General features: G+C 42.2%; 1 protein-coding gene across 4 annotated transcripts in view; it reads right to left on the bottom strand.

The window, feature by feature from the left end:
* The window catches only part of SERTAD2 (SERTA domain containing 2), a 105,695-nt gene that overhangs the window by 20,103 nt on the left and 65,465 nt on the right, over positions 1-20,127 (bottom strand). Inside the window, exon 1 of one of the 4 annotated variants that reach the window (XM_072937638.1) lies at positions 1,975-2,302. The exons of the other annotated variants lie outside the window; for them this stretch is intronic. The gene's annotated coding sequence lies outside the window, so the exon portion shown is untranslated. Of the gene's footprint in view, positions 1-1,974; positions 2,303-20,127 lie in introns of those variants that run through there. 4 annotated transcript variants of the gene reach the window in all.

Genomic DNA, 20,127 nt, shown 5'->3' with positions numbered 1-20,127 from the left:
AGTTAATATCCTTCTCTTAGTTTTTTAAGGGGAACATGGCCGAGTAGCTGTTACCTAAGAAGCTGTGACACTCGCCTGACAATAAAACTGTTCCCTAGGACACTCTTGTCGTACACTTGGTTGGTATTGCAAAATGTGAGTCTTCTCTACTACCTGCTGTAATAAAGCAAGGAACAGAGCTGAATGTTAAAAAAAAAAAAAAAGCTGTCAAATCCATTTCATACGATTTCTCACCTGAGAGCAACATGATTATGCCCATTTTAATTAGGGGAGGGAAGAAGAAAAAATTATTTTAAAGGATCCCAAACTTGATGAACAACATAAACAACCTACATGAAACATATAATACCTCTAGATAAATCAATAACGCTAAAGGAAAACTTTTTAACATTTGTCCTCCCCCTCCCCCATGAAAAAACTGATGAAATGAATGGGGAAGCAGAGATCCAGGAGCAAGCTATTCTTGCTTGTGCCAGAAGCTGGGATCTTAGGATGGGTATTTTCATCCCCAGAGGACACCCTACCACACTCAAATCAGAATAGACTGCTATAAAAAGGGGGAGGAATGGGAGGAGCTCTTGGGGGAGATATGCCTTCTGGGTAGCTGAACAACTATCCCCCTCATCAGCAAAACAACCCAGAGGCTCTCAGGTGGACTGTCCTCCAGGGGTTGAGTGGAGCCAAGAGCCCACTTCACTCTTGTCAGAGACCAGTCCCTAATTATAAAAGGCTACTTTGAACACTTAAGGCCTCAGGGATCCTATTGGCTACGACAACTCCTAGGCTCTTTACACACATTGTGAACATTTCCTAACATACATTGGGAAATCAAAAAAGCCTATTTCCGAACAAAGCTTGAAAACATTTACTATCTTCCTTAAGACCAGATGAGGCTGCCCAATTTGATTCAAATTAAAACTGCTGTCTGAGGCTGGATGTCTCACCCTCCTGATTGCCCTTCCCCATTCAGAGCCTGTAAAAGCTTACTTTCCACCTCCCTGAAACATCCTGAAACCACCCAGCTTGAAAGCAAAAAGTTATTCTAAGACAAACTATATCTAATCTTTTTGTGAAACTTAAGACTTAACGCAGAACTTTACTCCCATCTTTATCTATTACTATTACTTCTGCTAAAAGTAAGATAACTCCTGGCCAAGAAAATTTAAAAAAAAAAAAAGAAAAATTCATGATTTCCTCTCGATGCAATGGCCCTCTGACGGCACCCTGTCTTAATGGTACAAAGTCCAGGGCTTGGGACAGCTGGCACCCCTCAGCCCCCTCCCTTTCAGTCATAGGCGGTCACCACCAAGATGACTTGTAGATTTCTAACTTAAAAATCAATGAGACATCAAGTTTAATATACATATATATTTAAAATCGATTCACTCGGGCACGGGGGAAAAGAGGGTGGAGAGGGATGTTTTTAGGTTAAAAACACAGGGAAACTCACAGAAACACTAAAGCAAGTTGGATGCAAACCCGGCCACAGGACTCAAAACTAAAGCAGCCTCCGCGCCAGCAATCCGAGGCTTAAAAAAAAGTCTCGCACGTTCACAACAACACAACCGCCACAACATGCACACACATCCCAGCTGTAAAAGCGACAGCTCCGAGCTCCCTCCGCCCCATCGCTGGGCTCTGGTTAGCTCCGACCCCCTCCTGACCCCGCTCCGTGACTGCCCGTCCCCTGCCCTTCCCCCAGCAGATCTGCCGGCTAACGCTGGGGGTCCCCGGCGCTCGCCCCGAGGGTCCAAGGGCGCAGGGCCGGGAAGCAGCGGAAGGGAGCACTCCTCTCGGTACCTGCTCCAGCCCAGGTCCCTTCCGTGGACGCGCCCGCGACCCTCGCGGCCGCCCGGGCCCCTCCTCCGCCCTCCCGGCTCTCCCGGCCTCAGCCGGCTACCAGTGCCGCCCCCCACCCATCGGGAGCCCCGCGCATCCGAGGATCCCCTCCAACCCGGCGCCGGGAGAACTTACCACATGCAGCTCCACCTGGGAACTAACACATCAGGAGGGGTTTCTGCCCACTCCTCAAGCTACTCCCGATCCATGCGGAGTCCCCCGCTCCGGGGGCCCGAGGGTGGCGCCGGGGAGCGGGCAGAAGGCGAGACCGAAGCTAAGACTCCGCCGTCCTTTGCCTGCGCGCTCGGAGCATTATACAATGGTGGAGGAGGAGGCGGCGGCGGCAGGCAGCGGAGGAGGAAGCGGGAGGCGGGCGGAGGGGGCGCCCTGACCGAGCGAGCGGCAGCTCGTGCTCCAGCACTCGCCGTGCAGGAGTGACGTGCGGCCAGCAAGCCTCCCGCGAGCTCCGGGCCCCCGGCTCAGCAGGCCCCGCCCCTCGACGACCCCGCCCCTCGGCCGCCGGCCCCGCCCCCTCCACCGGCGGTCCCGGGAGGCGCGATAAATGCCGAGCCGAGCCCTGGCCGCCCCAGGAGCAGGAAGGGGCAGGCGGAGCACGCGAGACGCCGGGTGGCAGCGCCGCCCACGACTCCCTTTCCAGCCGGCGCGCCCTTGATTTTCTCTTAAGGAAAAGCTTAAAGAGAACGGGAGAGAAAAAGAGACTCTCCGGCCAGGGGACCACAACTAACCACCAGTAATCCCCTCACACCACTCATGCAAATGACGGAGCCGCGAGTGACAAAGGCGGCGGCGAGTGCCGCGCGCGCACAGCCTACTGAGTCGCGCGACCGCAAATATGACAAGCATCTGAGCTATTCTGCAACTTGGGGCCGGTTAGCCGGGCAGGCAGGGTCCCGGGGGGGTGGGGGGAGGCGAAAATCCGACCTGGAGGCGCGGAGTCCATGCTGCCCGCGGGACTTTCGAGCCAGGCATCCCAGGAGGGAGGGGGCGGCACTGTTCGCAGCTAAGACACTCCCGACGACACCCCCATCGTCTCAGGACGCGCGAGTGGCCCGCAGGATGGGGGCTCTAGCTGGAGCTGGGGCCAGAAAATGCCTCTTGCTTGTGGTGACCTCGGCTCAACACTTGAAATGGGTCACCAAGTCAACAGTACTTTCGGAACAGGAGGGAACCGAGATGCATCTTTCGTGGCAGGCTACGGCCACGGTGCAGACCCGGTAGGGAAGCCAGGCTTGGAGACGCACGAGGGTCAGAAGCACAGTTTCACATTCACAGCCTTTTCCGTCTCAAGAAAGCTTCTGCTTTGAACTACTTAACACTGAGCAGGGAAATTTACACTACTTGGGAGAGGTTGTGTGCCTGGTGTGAATTTTAAAGCCCTAAGAGGCAGTTTCCCTGGAAAATTAATTATTAATTTTTAAGAGTCCCTGCGCGTTCAGCGTAAAGATGTTACAAAAAGTAATTTCAGGCACCTTAAAATTTTGACTGCCACCCCGATCAATAACATCCCAGATCTCTCTAGAGTTTTAACAGTCCACTATACTAGTTATATTTAAGAATAATAAAGCTTTAAGACCTAACATAAAGGTGATTATCCGTCATTAACATCAAGACAAGTTTACACCTATTGAAACTGTTCAGTAATGATTTGTTATCAATCAAATTGATGATCTTATTGAAATTAAACCTGGGCTAAAATGTTGGTAGAGGAGAATGTTTCTTGCTTTATAAAGGGAATGGAAAAGGTTTTTACTGGGCCCTCAGTATAATTAAAATCTTACACAGATTTTTCTTTAAGTATAACCAATGCCAAAAGCTAATTATCTGTGGATATCTTTGGAAAGTTTCATTACAATGGCATTCCAAATTACACATCATGGAAGAAGTGCTCAGGGCCTTCAGCAAGTCCAGTTCAGTTTATGCCTGAGTGGCATAATATTCAAACATTTTGCCATGAAGCCAAGATATGTTTCATTTCCAGAGTTCTGCGTTTCAGAGAGGGCACTAACTACTAAGAGTTTCCTAGAACTACCCACTCACTTATACTTTTCAGCACTCACTTTAAGGAGAAGCCATTGAAATAGAAGCTGCAATAATCTCTTCCTGTGATATCTTTGTAGCGGAGGCCAGAGGCTCTGTTGAATTTAAAATAAATTTAAACTGTTATTCATGAATTGAAGTTAGCAGCAAGTTAGACTTGCAGAATTTCTGTGACACTTGGGTATTTTCTAGCAAAGGGACTTCCAAATGCAGTCGTTCTGTACAAAAGCACTAAGATCAAAGTAACAATTTTTGTGTCTCCAGAGTGGACACATGATTCTACTGAAGCACCTATTCTGTGTGTGCATGGTAAAAGTTTGAGTTCTCAGGCTAGCAACCTGAGTTCTGGGGTAATATGTTTCTCACCTTTCCACACTTCTGCAGGATAAAATGTCTTACTGATGCACATATTAGACACAAGTCCCGCTTCCCCCACTTTTAGATCCCGGCATCTTTCACCAAGAAGTCATAGCATGAAGTGGCAGCTTTAACCGCTGCTGCTGTGGTCCCACACCAGGTGGTTAACTGTTCCCCTCCCCCAGGCTGACTCCCTCACAGGCCAGCAGAGCAATTCCTGCCTGGCCCTGGGAATCCAACTCTATGAGACTAAGGAAAGGCTTTTGAAGTCAACTCCCTTCAGCATGCATGATTTTTTTTTTTTAAATATTGTTTATTCCTAGCAAATGAACCAGAAATGTTTCATGAACACATAAGTGTGGTTTTCACACTTTCACTTTTGGGGACATTTTAAAGCCTGTTTAAAATAATCCTATCCTCAGGATTTAGTTTAGAGTTTTTCCCTCTCACTTGAACATATAAGAAATTAGGCCAGTCATCCACATTTAACTATCAGGAACATATCTGTTTAGGGAGAAAAGAAACATTGCTTTTGTTAAGTATAGATCTGTGATGGTAATTTTTAAAAATACTCATGAGTTTAATTTCAGAGAGGTACTTCTCAACATTGCTGTGTAGTTGTGGATACTACTTTGCACTTCACTGCTTCTCTTCAAAGTTTCTGTGCCTTCACATCTTGCAAACGACTAGACTACTGCACTAACTGAAGGCCACTTTTAGCACTTAATTAGCATGCACCAAAGAACTGACACAGGGCTAGCTGGCTGCATAAACTGAGAAAGACTTGAAGACAGTTCTCAAGCTTATTCCTTTTCCTCCATGATATTTTATCTTTCAGGTTCCACGTGAAACACTGGTAATAATCACCCATCTGTACACCTTGGAAATATTGGTCTTACGCCCCCTGCCCCCAAAAACATTTCAATTATTAAACACATTATATACAACCAGCTGGGCCAATCTTTTCACAGAAAATAGAGATCCTGATTGAATGTGGACTTCTCATTCAGTGATAACTGAAATCTATTACTAAATCTTCAAAATAAAGTCTGGAGGTCACATCACCTAACCTATTATTAAGGAGCTGATTGATACAGGATACAATGAGTTGGAAAACTAAACACTCTCACAAAGATGGCACAGACAGATTCGGTGCTAGCAAGTTAAAACTTCACAGGACCATCTACTTCTGCAGACTCTTCTGCATCTCTTTGTCCACCTACTCTTGCCAGGTTTTGTCCCGCCTCTCCCTTCCCGCTTCAGGAGGACAGCTTTAGCCCTAAGGAAGGGCTGCTCCTGCAAAGACTCCCGTATTGTTACGGGGCGCTTTGCAATGACTGCCCCTTATGTGTTACGAGAGAGTGTCATTTTTCTGTTAGAGATACACACCTTCTTCTCTTTTAATAATCTGACAATATTTAAATCCTAATTTGGAACAAAATCTTTATGAAAATATTGGAAGAAAATGCTTTTAAAACTATTGTCTTTTTTTCCCCAGCATTTTCGTTAAGTCCCTAACCATTTCTAGAGAAGATGGCGTCTGTTGAGCATGAGCTTCCTCTCTCTTTCATTTGCCACTATTTTTTGTTAAAATCTTCAAATTGTGAGGCCCACTTTGGAGCAGCCCTCCTGAGAGACCCCAGCTTTTGCTTTCACCCTCTTGGCTGGAGAGCAAAAGCCGTTCCTGGTGATGACTCCAGTGTCCCCTTCCCGCCAGATGCCGCTCCACTGAGACTGGTGGTCGCTTCTCAGAAACATCTCTCCTTGCCCCCAGTTCCCCACACAGCACCACCCTCCTGGTGGCCTCTGCACATTGACTCTGTACTTCCTTTCTATCAGCCATCCTCCCTTCTTTGAGGGGTTCACACTTTTCTCAAGATACTCAGCATTCCTGGCTTCCATCAAAAACTTCCATGAATGTTAGAAATCGGGCAGCCCCCAGACCTTCCTTGTCCCTGGGGGCCAGCCTGGGTGAGATGAAGAGTCCTGGAGCAGGAGTTTGAAGATCTTGTACAAATAAATCACTTAACTATGACTAATCACTGACCTTTCAGTTTCTTAATCTGCTATGTCACAGATTTAGGATTAACGCCGGTTCTGGTGAAAAGAGCACAGGTTGTTGGTCAGGAGATCTCGGGTCTAGTTCCTCAGGCACTGTCGGCAGTGAAGCTGAATCAGGCCCTTGGCATCACAGGACTGCGTCCACACCCCGTAAAATGTGGCACGAGGGCTCAAGGGTTTCTCTAAGTCCCTTCCCAGAGTTAGGAGTCTGCGAAAAGGTGACTACAATGGGACTACCTTCATAGGAGTTTGGCAGAATATAAAACCAAATTCACATTCTATTTTCTGCTATATATCTTCTCATATCTAGTATAGAAACCATCTAGGGTTGTGTACCTTTAAATCACCTATGAGTAAAGAGGTCATTTAAGAAAATATGGTGATCTGGGGAATGTAAATAATGTATTTAAACCATTTTTTGAAGTCCCACCTATAAAAATTCTACCTTGGGAAGTTAAAAAAAGTCAAAGCTTTAATGTGTATAAATGTCCAGGAAATGCCTCTAAGTTCAGGCTATGAGGTATCATTAGAAAATAAACATATGGACAGAGAACAGTTTAATGTACACATAGCATGCAACAAAAAATGAATCAGCTCTTTGCCACTTTGAATTTTTATTGGTTTTCTGGAGAAGAGGTAACACTTAGGTATAAGACCGATACTGTGTGCAGACTTTATCTTTTCTTTTAGTCACCAACGCAGAACTGTTGTTTAAAAACTTGTTGCCAGAGTAAACAAGACTTCTTCAAAATTATGCAACTGTCCAATAATACTTGCTTTAAATTGGAAAAAAAACCCTGTATTTTTAAATTTAATTTTTTTTATATTTGAAATTTCAGAAACGCACAGAGTGAATTCAAGTAGGGAGAAACTAAAGCAAGCATCTCAGATAAACACCAGCGCCACGTTAGATACACTTGTGCAACTAGTCAATTGTTTTTCTAAACATGCTGTAAATATTGAATGAAAGGTTTTATCTTCCTAAGGAATATTTGTCTCAAGATGGTTTTCTTGGAGAAGTCTTGTTTGAGGCATATGAAACTCCTTAAATGGGCAATCATCAGAGAAACTGGCTTTTAAGGAGAAAATAATAGTGTGAATGAGCTATATGTAACTTCCCTTTTTAAAAACAGAAGTTGAATCTGTAACACCAAATTTAGAAAGGAGAGTGGATGGCAGCAAATACCACGAGAATATCATCTATAGTATAGACGCCCACTGCCGTTCTGTTCTGTTACAAATCAATGTGCGCTCTACAAACTGGAGTTTGCTCAAACAATGCATGCATTTAATCATCTTTGAAGATGATTCTTTTAAAAGAAAATGTACATGTGAAGAGTCACGTCAAGTAAAAAAACAAAACCAAAAAACCCTCATTTAAAAAGTGCCAGATTCCCTGACTTTGACTCCAGTGATTCATCTGGCCTCACTACAAAAGGGCAGCACAGCCCATACTGGGGTGGCTGATACACCGTTTTCGTGGGAATAGCACTGGTTCTTTCACCACCACCTGGATTTTCTTTTAACTTCCTTTAAGAAATTAAAGCCCAAATTATAAAAAGGTTGAAAAGAATTTTAATGAATCAGACATTCATGGTCAATCAATTCTGATCTGTTACTTTAGAACTGTTAGACACCATGTTTTTAATTTTAGTGATAAAAAAAATAACAGCTATAAAGACTTCCAGAGTTACTATTTCCACATTACAGCCGAAAATGAAAAGTGAGAAAATAGAAACCTTTCCAAAAGTTCATCAGATAAAAAGAATAGGATTAATGGGGAGCCACACCATTCATGGATAGGAATACCCAATACTACATAATTATCAGTTCTCCCCAAAACTCATCAGTAAATTAAACGCGATTCCCACTTAAATCCCAACGCCCTCCTACCTTCTGCCCAAGGAACTATATAAGCAAATCCAGAAATCCTCTGGAATAGCAAAGGGCAAAAGATAGCTGTACTAAATTTGAAGAAAAAGATGGGAGATGTGTCCTATCAGATGTCAAGGCTTATTATAAAGCTCGAGTAATTAAAACAGTGGGGCTGGCAAGGGATAAACAGAGCAATAGAACAGAACTGAGAGTACAGAGAGAGACCCATACATAGATGAAAGTGTAAAATATGACAGAGGTGGGATTACAGATCAGTGGGAGAGGACAGGCTATTCAATAAATGGCTAAAGGTCACCTGGTTACTTGCATGGACAATAAAATAAAATCAGGTACCTTATATTTTTCAAAAAAACACATTTCAGGGAGACTAACATCTAAATATGTAAAACAAAACTTCACAACTTTTAGGAGAGAATATAGGAAAATGTGTTTATGGGCTCAGGACAAGCGCTGTGTGATTACTGCTTGTCTCCGAAGATTCATTCTCTGCTTGCCTCTGCTGTGCTCTGTGCCCTGAAATGTTGACCCCTTGGGACTAAGCTCCTTTGCCAACTAGCCTCCAGCTAGATTCGGCAAAAGGAAGGCACCAGAAAGAGACCAGTGGGCCAGAGGGGAGAGAGGCTGGGGAATTTCCCTGCTCCTCCTGTTCTGGGCCCCTGTCACCACTCCTCCAGTGCCCCTCGCTCCACAACCACAGCTTCTGCAGCTGGCCCCTTCTCCAAGGCGCCAGCTCTCACGGACTCCCACAAGGACACTTCCTCCTGTCTCCCCTCTGGATCTAAGGACAGTAACAACTCCCCACTCTTCCTTGGTCTTCCATGCCTCAGCTTTTGTCACCCCTCTGTAAAAAGCCCCTTCATTAAAGTCTCTTTAGTTGAATCATTTGAGTGGAATTCTGTTTCCTGACGAGACTTTGACTAGTAAGAAACGACAGCCAATGCACAAACTATAAAGGAAAAGGCCAATAACTTTGATGACATTAAAAATTAAACATCTATTAAACAAAATATACTATAAACAAGCTAAAGGCAAGCTACAGATGATATATGTGATTCATATAATCAACAAAGGATTAGTGTTCAGAAATAAAGAACTCCTCTGAATCAATTTTTTAAAAGCCATATAAACCCAATAGAAAAATGGGTAAAAGGGGAAACTCAACGTGTGAAACGATACTCGCCTCAGCAGTAACAAGAAAAATGCAATATTAAAGGTTAGTTCACAGCTATCAGACTGACCACTCCGGCGATAACTGGGCATTCTGCAGCAAAGTTGGAGATGCTCACCCTGCCCATATACATGCAGTCCGCTCAACTAGCGTCCCATGAGAAAATAAGCTCTACAGAAAACGATTCAACTGACTGTTTCCTCAGTCCTCCCAAGGGTGGTATAAAGGTAAAATCCAGCGGTGTGCTGGTAAATGTTTAACAACTGACTAGGGGTAGGGGAAAGAGGCCCTCCCACCGTGGCTGATTTCAAGCTTCCCAGCTGAACTCAAGAATGAGAAAGCTACTGACACAGTCACTCTTAGGAGCAGGTATTAGTCTTCACCTCCAGCCCAACACTTGAACCCTTCCAGATGTAGAGGACAGAAGATAATCCATAACATGCAATGGATGCTTTAGGGTACTGAGGCTTAATTCTCTGCAGGAATTCTGGATGAGAAGGGCTAAATCTATAATCTAGAGGAACTCTTGTTTTTAACCCTCCTGGAGACATAGAGGAATGTTTGTGGCAGCTTTGCTTGTAATAGCTAAAAATCAGAAGCAACTTTAATGTTCATTGAGATGAGAATAAACTGATACACCTGAAAACTATAGTGGTTAAAAAGCACTAAAGTTACCATATATCGACATGGTTAAATCTCAGAAACATAATGCTGAGTAAAATAAAGCAAGTTGTAAAATATGTACAGTATATCCTTTATATAAAATATTCAAAAATATGTACAACATTGCTACATATTGTTTATACATACATACATATTCAATTATAGAATAAAAACATTGGAGACAAAAAACATTCAGGATCAATTAGAAAAAAACATTCAGGAAAGTGGTTAACTTTGGACATGGAAGAGGGTGAAGGAATTAGGGAGAGACAAACAGGTGGCTTCTATTTTATCTATAATGTTTAAATTTCTTTTTTAAAAACATGAAAAGCAAATAAATATGTTGCAGTGAACAGTATGAAGTTATCGTTTTAGATCTCATCACAGTAAAAAAATAATTTTTTCCCTTTCTTCTTTATGGTTTGTAAGGTTTTTTTCCCCCTACAATTTCTAATATCTGTTAATAAAGCCTTGGACAATATTCGTATTCCACGCATTTATTTGTTTCCCATTATTTCAGTAATAACTTATTCCTTTCACTCATTTTGAGACAGTGTCCTTCTCTCTCTCTCTTAATAAGAGACTGTAAAATTCAGTGACGATGCCAGCATCACCTAAAGTTCTTAACAGGAAACCCAGCTGACAAGGCACGTATAAGGGAATAATTGGTTTAAAGCTGGTGTTTGAGGTATATGTCTCATCTGCCAGGCTAACTTCTACCATGGGAGAAAGGATAAAAGCTTCATCACAAAGTATGTAAGGCTTCCTGTTACTTCCTTAATATGCCAAATAACACATCTAGCACTAAAAAGTGAAATCTTGCTTTGTTTTAAAAAACAACAGAAACACACTTTCCCGTGAAGTGTCTTTCACTTGGTGTTTGGTGACCACTTACTGCTACACCAAATGCCTTTTGCTTCTCTCTTATTTGTGTCCCTTGATACAGGGTCACAGGAATAAAGCCCACACGCTCTCCTGACCTTTGGGGACGTGATGCTGTCTCAGTGCCTGAGTAGTGTGACTTTTTTTTTCAGAGATTGTCTTGAAGTAAGCCTATGTTGTAAATACACACTTTTCTGCTTGCTACCAGGCATTCTGAAGCTAGGTGGTTCTAAATAAAGAACTCTAGTCAACAACAGGAAATAACTCCCACAGAAAAAAGGGGCAGAATACAAACTCTCACCAACTCTTGTACACAGTTCACAACGGCCTTTTGTTCCATGCACATTAAGCCTGAAATCTTTACTTTTCAGAGCATGTTTGGGCCTCTGCAGAGCAATTAAACCTTCCTTTTCCTTTCGCTGGTGTCCTTGCCGCCTTCTCTCCGAGGAAGTAACCCTACAACTAACTTCTTACTATGAGGTAGCAGATCAGAAAACGGAACAGTTTCTATTCGGAAACTTAACCTTTTTTTTTCTTAATGAAGCGTCTCAAGGGAAAAAAAAATCGATTCTCAGTTTAAAACCCACTGTTCCTTCTAATATATACAATACTAAGTAAACACACACACACACGTCCCAAAGGTATACGTTCATCTGCAGTGTATGTTTCTCAATCTATCAACAAGGACTGTACATCTGGATTTGATGGGATATCAACACCCTATCAGTGACAGTCCAGCAGATCAATGCATCTAGAAGATAAAGTTATATTCTATAATTCAAAGGCTCCCATCTTGAGTCTTGAGTGAAAAAGAGGGGGAAAAAATCTAGATCCTAAGGCAACCAAATAGAAAGACACCTGAAGGATGGTTTTCAAATTCTCAGTGTCTCCCACTGGAACGGATCGGTGACAATTAACTATGGTAAAGCACAGGTACTCCAGACCAGAAAGTGGGGCTGAGAGAAACAGCTTAACTATCACTGCAGACTGGTTATTTCTTCCTCTCCTGTACACTCAGCCTTGCCCTCTCTACTGTCAATAAATTACAGTCTCAATGCTCTCTGTCTTCACTTTTAAAACAAGAAGCAATCCTTCCCTTCCTTCAGTGCTTCACGAATGCTGGTGGTTGCTCCTGTCTTCACCCTTCACAGTTTTAGTCCCTTCTACTTCCTCTGGCTTCTGCCCCCAGAAAAGGGCACCAGGGCTCCCTGAATGCCAAGCCAATGGACATTTCTCAGTTCCTCTTATTACTAAGCCTCTTAATAGTATCTGACATTAATGATCACTTGTAACCATTTCTTTCAGTAAATTTGGTTGAACTATAGTCAATCTCCTGGTTCTTATTTCTCTGGCCACTTGTTTCCTTTGCTGGCTCCTCTTCCTTTGACTACCCTATAAACCTACAGTTCTCCACCTTAAAAAACAAAACAAAACAACTGTCCCTCAATTGCAATTTAGGGGAAGAGTACCAAGGTGAGTGCAGGATGGGGATGGTTGATTAGGATATCAGAATCTTCAGGAAAATCTGGAGGCATGAGTGTTTTGAAAAAATTTTACCAGCTGATAACTGCTGTCTAAATGTTGGTATTCCCTATGGTTTTGTTTTTGCTCCCTCTTCTCTTCTTCTCATCCTACAAATTCTCCCTAGGAAACCTCACCCACTCTCAGGGCATCTATATGCTAATGATTCACAAATCATTAATCACATTCCAGACCTTTCTCTTTGAGGTTCATATCTGACCTTTAGAGAGAGAGAGAGAGATCATATATCTCAGTTTGTCAGGGTCATTCCTAGTTTTGCTTGTGCTGGCATAATTATTAACAGCACCCTGTTTCAATCTCAAAAGGGTCCTGGTTTGAACAATAAAAGTACATAATTAGTCTATTTCTATCCCATTGCTTATTAGACACCTCGACAGGGTATCAGAAAGATATCTCCAACTCACAGCACATCTAAAATTGCCCTAATTGTATTATCCTCCCTAAATCTGCTCCTCCTCCTGAATGCTGAAACATGGTTAAGGTACCAACAAGGTACCCCTGGTGTCTAAGTTAGAAATCTAAAATTCAGCATATCTTCTCTCTCCCCTTCTGTCACATTTAACCAGACATAAAGTCCTATCAATTTTCTCTCTCAAATATTTTTCAAATACATCCCCTCCTCTCCATTTTTCCCATCTCCGCCCTGTCAAGGCTCTAATATCGTTCGCTTCGATTACTGCAGCAATCCATCTTCCTACTCCCAGTCTTGGCTAGTCTCCTCTAATCCATCTACACCACCTACTGCAGGCAGGAGGCATGCTAGGTACTACAAACACAAAATGAACAAGAGATGCTCCCACCGAGTTCAGGGAAGGTTAACTCATCACTGGGATGCAACGGGTTACGTGGTGATATGGACACGCACAGGGTGACGATGGACACACACAAGTGGCCACAAAGCCAGGCCAGTGTGCAAACAGTCAGGGAGGTAATGATGGATTTTAGGGTAAGCTGGAGTTAGTCAAGGTCATTAAAGGGAGATGGAGCAGCAGAGACAGGGAGGTGAGAAACAGCAGAGAGTATTGGTCCAGATCTCAAGTGTAAATCGCAAGCAGGGAATAGCAAAAAACAAGACTGGAGAGCTTGGCTGAGCATGTCTAGGAAGACCTTTAGATTCTGAAGGTGGTGAGGGGTCATTAAAAGATTTTCCACAGGGGAGAGGCACAATCTTGTTTTTATTTTAGGACGTTAATTCCACATCTATTCCTGAACGTGACAGAATGATCATAAAATTTGCTTAGAATGACTACCAAATGAAAAAAATAAAATAAAATTTAAAGAAGGTATTAAAAAGCTGTAATAATTAACAGAGTTGGGTTCTGGCAAAAGAAAAATATAAATGAATTTACATGGAAAAACTTGAAACAGATCTTAATATAAAGATTTAGTACATTCTAAAGGTGGCGTTGCTAGTGCGAAAGGAAGGCATGTGCGACACTTTACTATTGAAGGGGAAAAATGGATGTTAGAGTCTCACCTCACACAATATGACACAACACTAGAGATTAACTAAAGAATAAAATATATTTTTTAAAATGTAAGAGAACTAAAGAAAATTACCGATGAACAATTTATCTTAGAGTAGCAAGGCCTTTCCAAACATAAAGCAAAAGAACCATAAAACTAAAATGGATTACACTAAAAAACTACACATCAAGAAATGCTTTAAGCAAAATTAAAAGAAAAAGCGACAAACTTGAAAAAATATTTGCAAACCAGATAACAAAGACTTCGTAACTTTATAACCTAAAGAGGGCTTAAGAATCAATTAGAAAAACACCAATAGAAAACACTGAAACTAGAAAAATGGACAAAGGGCACAAGCTGATGATGACCAAAGGAAGAAATGCGTGAAAAAAAAAATACAAATGCACCTAATCAAAGTAATACAAATTATAGAGAAATATCATCGCCACATACCAACCTGGCTACAGGTGTGTTAAAACAGGTAACATGAGGGCACAGTGGATGGTCTGTGTCATAGCCACTGATGGGAGTGTCGGTGGAGTCAACCCTGAGAAGGCGGAGTTTGGACATGTGTATCAAGAACCTCTTAAAATGTCCATATTCTGTACTGTGGTCATTTCGTTTCTAGGAATTTACCTCATGGAACTAATCAGAGCTGTGCAAAAAGAATATAGTCTTTCAACAAATATTTATTGAATGACCACTTTGCCCTAGGTTCTAGGAGTTGGGAAATTGGCAGCAAAGAAAACACACCAAAATCCCTGTTTTCACGGCTCTTCTGTTGTAGTGAGGAGAATGAGAGAAAAGAGAATAAATTAGTAAGTTATATGATATATTAGGAACTAAGTGCTCCCGGGAAAAATAAGCAGGTAAGGAGGATGGGGAATGTGTGCTTGGGTGTGTATGTGTGGGGTAGGGTGAGGGGCAATTCTGAAGACGTGGTTAAGAAAAGCCTCACTGAGAAGATGACATTTGAGTAAAGATCTGAAGGAGGTGAGGACTCAAGCCAAGCAAGTTTTCATGGCAGAGGGAACAGAAAATGCAAGCAGGGCAGGTGTGGGTGGGGCTTGTGCCTGAGGACTCAAGGATGTCACTACAGAGGGGAGGAGTTGGGGGGAGAGAGTGGGAGGAGAAGAGGTACAAGGAGGAGGGGGCAGGGTGTAGAGGGCTTATAAGGCAATGCAGTGACTTTGGTTTTGACCTTGAGTCAGACGGGAAGCAACTACTGCAATACTCTTGGCCCCTAATCATGTATTCTCAACAGAATGATCCTTTAAAAACAAAAGTCAGGTCATGTCACTCCTCTCTTAAAACTTCTCAGTGATGGTGATTGGGTTGTAACAATTGATTTGTTTAGTGTTGCTTTGAGTTTTTAATCTCAGGTATGCCTTCAAACTAATATTTGAAAATGTGCAACTCAACAATGGAGAATCACTGTCTGGGTTGGTTGTAATGGTTAAGAGCCTGAGCCTTCCATGAGACAGATCTGCCACCTCTGAGCTTTCCACTTACAAACCTTGGGCATGTTTCTCAATCTCTGATTCTTAACTATAAAAAAGAAAAAAATATTACCCACACCACAGTATTATAAAGATTAAATAAGAAAATGCATTTGGAGGCGGGGTAGAGGATATATAGCTCAGTGGTAGAGCACGTGTTCAGCACGCATGAGGTCCTGGGTTCAATCCCCAGTAACTCCATTAAAAAATAAATAAACCTAATTATCTCACATGCACCCCCCCCCCACACACAAAAAAATGTTTAAAAAAAAAAAAGAAAGAAAATGCATTTTTTGGAAAGTGAAAGGAGCCATTAGTGGCACAGGAGGTGATTTTAAAAGGTACAAAGACCCAGCACCAAAAGATCATCTTTGGAGGAGGAAGGCACCAGAGAGACGAGAGCTAAGCATTGTTTGCGGGATGCAAAGGTTTTGTGGGAAGAGAACAGGAAAGTGTTTTGAGACATTACTCAAGATTTCCTGCTGGTGATGCCAGGTGATGCAGTTGTGGCTAATCGGGTAGAAGGGGAAAGTCTACTGGGAGTCCTGGGAAAGAATTTTTCCTCTCTGATTAAAAACAAGGGACCTGCAGGAAGAGCTCTTTCTCTCCTTCCTGGCCATGCGAGGATGTGGTCCCTGGAGCTAGGGTAGCCATCCTGCGTGTATCATCTGAGAAGGCGAAGGACTGAGGGTGGTGGCGTAGAGGCTGAGGTGGAGCCTGGGTGCTCGAAGATGTCACTGAGCGGATGAGCTGAGGACAGTTGACGCTAGGACTACCTCTACCTCCAGGCTTCCGAGGGAAACAACTGACGGCCTGTTGAGTATGTCTGTAACGCAAGCGAGTCCAAGGACCACAGGCCACCGAACCACCCCACTTCCCTGGACTCCACCAGCTCTGCTAAAACAGTAGCTCTGTGGGAGGACTTAACAATCTGTATTTTATACTTTCCAGTTGTATTGGTTTTCTATTGCTGCTTAACAAATTACCATAAACTTAGTGGCTTAAAAGGACTCAAATTTACTCTCTTACATAGTTCAGAGTCTAAAATTGCAGTTCTGACAGGCCTGAATTCCTTCTGGAGACTTCAAGGGAGAGTCTGTTTCCTTGTCTTTTCCAGCTTTTAGAGGCCGCCTGCACCCCTTGCTTTGTAGCCCCCTCCTCCATCTTCAAAACACACCATTCTCTCTGCTCCTGTTCTCCCATCTCTTTCTTCTGCCTTTGACCTTCCTGCCTCCCTCTTATAAAGACCTTTATGATCACATGGAGCACAGCCAAACAATCCAGGATAACCTGGATAGTAAGAATCTCAAGATCCTTAATTTATAAACATTCACAGTATCTTATACCAAATAAAGTAACACAGATGGGTAGGGAGGGCACTATTCTGACCACCACATCAGTTTGTTACAGGACCATTAAAAAATCATAAATTTAAGCCACTGATTGTGGACCCACAAGTGAAAGCATCTAAACAAATAAATCACTTCCTGGTCATAAAAACTTGACCCAGTGGTTCTGAATGGGAGCAGAGGGGTTGGAGGGGTGTGTGAAAGATTGGGGAACAAGTTGTGGAAAGCTATGCACATTAGAATTATTTGGTATCTTTTTCTAAAATACAACCTGGGTCCTGCCCCAGACCTATGGAAATGGGATATCCAGGTAGGTGCACCAGGAATGTCTGGTTAAATGAACCTCCCTGGGACATTCAGCTACAATCCTTGGGTAAAGTCCACTGAATAACCTCCTACTATGCCTTAGTTTTCTCATCTGTAAAATGTATATATATGTATATTCACACACACACACACACACACACGTCCTGTCTATCTCTCACAATCATGTGAGGATCAAGAGATGTAGAACAATTTTATAACTGGTAACGAGCTAGATAAGTATCACTGGTGATTATTAGAGGAAACTGATGCTGACTGTAAATGGTGGCACTGGGCAAAACAACTCATTCAGAGAGACTCCTGCTACTCGGATCCAACAAAGCAAGCAAAGATAAATCCTTGAGAAATAAGAAGAAATCACAAAGCCCAAGCATCAACCTCATGCGTTACCGATGTGTTACATCATGTATTCCTTAAGTGTCTTTTCACTCTTGAAGATGATTTTGTCTTTCTCCTCCAAACCATAGATTGTAAATGGAAATTAGAGGGGAGAATGAATTAAGAATGAAGCACGTTGATACTAGCCAAAAAAAAAAAAGGAAAAGGCAGCTAATAACTAGAAATCAGAGTAGAGGGGATTAAAAAGTGTTGATACAAGCAGGGTAGAGGGGATAGCTCAGTGGTTGAGCACAAGCTTAGCATGCACGAGGTCCTAGGTTCAATCCCCAGCACCTCCATTAAAATAAATAAAGAAACCTAATTACCTGTCCCCCAAAATTTAAAAAAAAATTTTTTTAATGTTGATACAAGAGTTTAAAAATTTTAGTGATGTGGGATCATTTAAAATAGGGGTGGGCTCTGTATTTCAACAGAATACCTCAGCAATCTAAATGATGCTGAATCATGAAGAAAAGGTAGCATTATGCTCAATGCTCTCTGTGGGGAAAAATGTAACAACAACAACAACAAATGATATAGGGAAAGATTTTTATCAAGCAAGCTTACAATAAACAAATTTGGGGGCTTAAAGAGATACTTCAAACATCTATAAAATGCACGTGTGCAGAATGCCTGTATGCTACATAAATAATATGTTGCCGCATAAACCATAGCTTGTTGTAAATCTAAACATAAGTTCTGCTGATGTGAAGGAAGTCCTCACACAGCATAAAACTCAATAAATCTGTGTTGTCTGAGAGGCTGAAATTGACACTGTCACCTTCATGGATGAAGGATGGTGTTAGACTGGTCCATCAGCTGGCTGTGGAGTATGTGATAACAATGCCACACCTTCAAATCTGTGTAATTATTTACTTAGACACATTATAAAGCACATTGACATCATCATCTTATTTGCTCCCCACACCCTAAAGCCCCAAGAACCAGCTACAACTATTCTGTTTACACTGGAGGAACTGAGGTTCAAAGAAAACTTTCTCGAGATTCCACAATGACCAAGCTTTGCAAAGCCTAGATTCCAGATCCAGTTTTTATTTTCAAATTTACATTATTGCAAATATCACTTCACTTAACCATCTAATGAAGACTTTTTGCCAAAGCACATTTCTGAAAACAAATTCAGGTGGGAACTTTAAGTATGGGAATCTATCTCTTGAGACATTAATCTATCTATTTACCTACCTATTTATAAAGCAGCAAATTTTTAACATATTTTTAAAATATATCTTATCCTTTTCTCTTTATTATGCGCACACATTGGTTAAGTTTCTATAAACAGCTTTAGTTCAGAGTGAGATTTTTATGACTGAATCTTAAACAAATAAATAAAAAATGCTAAGATGGTCTAAGCTAAAAAACAAAATCATTAGCTCAAAAACCAAAAAGCTCAAAATGTACAGATTTCACAAATATTTGGTTGCTATATGAAATGCTATAGTTACTCTTAATCCAATGGTGCATTTTACTTTTATTTATATTTCTCCTGGACTACTACGTTTCTGTGCAATTTCAACCCACATGCATTGATGACACATACAGAGCTCAGACAGCCATGATTCACCAGGCTGCCCCAGCCCCGCAGCTCAGCGATGGACCCATTGGCTGTGAAGCTGCACTCTGCGTAAGACACATTCACGCTCTCCTGCCTCCACCACGAGCTGCTGTAACTCCAGCAAAGCATATTCATCCACCTCCGACCCATCCTCCCACTTGAAGAAGAGTGCGTGCTGTGAAACTGAAGTAAATAAAAAAAAGATTACATAAAGCACCCTTAGTCAGAAATCACCTTTTCCACATTAACAGTAAAAAAAGTCTTCATTCACTATGAGTAGGGCCACTTTTATACCATAACCTTTTGGTCCTCTGCAGAAAAACCAAAGTACAAAACACAGAGTATTTTGAGATTATTTAACATGTAATTAAGCAAACTACAGTCAAGATTTTCCAACATGCCTAAGAACACCAACTTTGGAGTCAAGTAGTCCTGAGACAGACAGGGTTTCAAGCTCCAGCTTGATCGTGTGCTGGTGATCTGCCCTTAGGCAACTTGTTCAAGCCTCAATTTTCTCAACTGTAAAAAGGGGACAGAATCAGGACCTGAGGCATGGTGTTATCGTGTGGGTTAAGTGAAATTACATATGTAAAGATGTTAGCATAGTCTCTGAAAATGATACACAAAGGTAGCTATTTCTGTTATTAATAATTACTCAATTATTTAATGCTCATTAAATTCAATACTGCACTGGTGGTCACTGGTATTGGAAGGAGAGCTCCCTTGCTCTGCCCCAGCCAGGGTTGAGACATTGCTGCCAACTGCAATGAATCTTATGCAAGGGTTTGAGACACACACTGGAGAGGAGATGGAGCTCCACTCACTTAAGGCATTAGGTCAGACTGGAGGACAGGAAAAAGACATTTTTATTAAATAAATCTCATCTGACTAGCATTCAAAATGTACATCTGTCCCTGCAATTCAATATATAATCAACTCCACCTTTTTTTCCCCTTTGTCTAACAAATATTTACTGACTGTCCACTGTGTCAGGCCCTAGGCTAAGCTTAAGAAAAGAACTGAGAGAATGTAAGACCCCTGAATTGTTAATTATTTGTAATTTCCTCCTCC

The sequence above is a fragment of the Vicugna pacos genome, chromosome 15, assembly GCF_048564905.1.
Source record: "Vicugna pacos chromosome 15, VicPac4, whole genome shotgun sequence".
Taxonomy (NCBI): domain Eukaryota; kingdom Metazoa; phylum Chordata; class Mammalia; order Artiodactyla; family Camelidae; genus Vicugna; species Vicugna pacos.
Note: the sequence above shows the minus strand (reverse complement) of the source record. Positions and strands in the feature narration are given on the sequence as shown.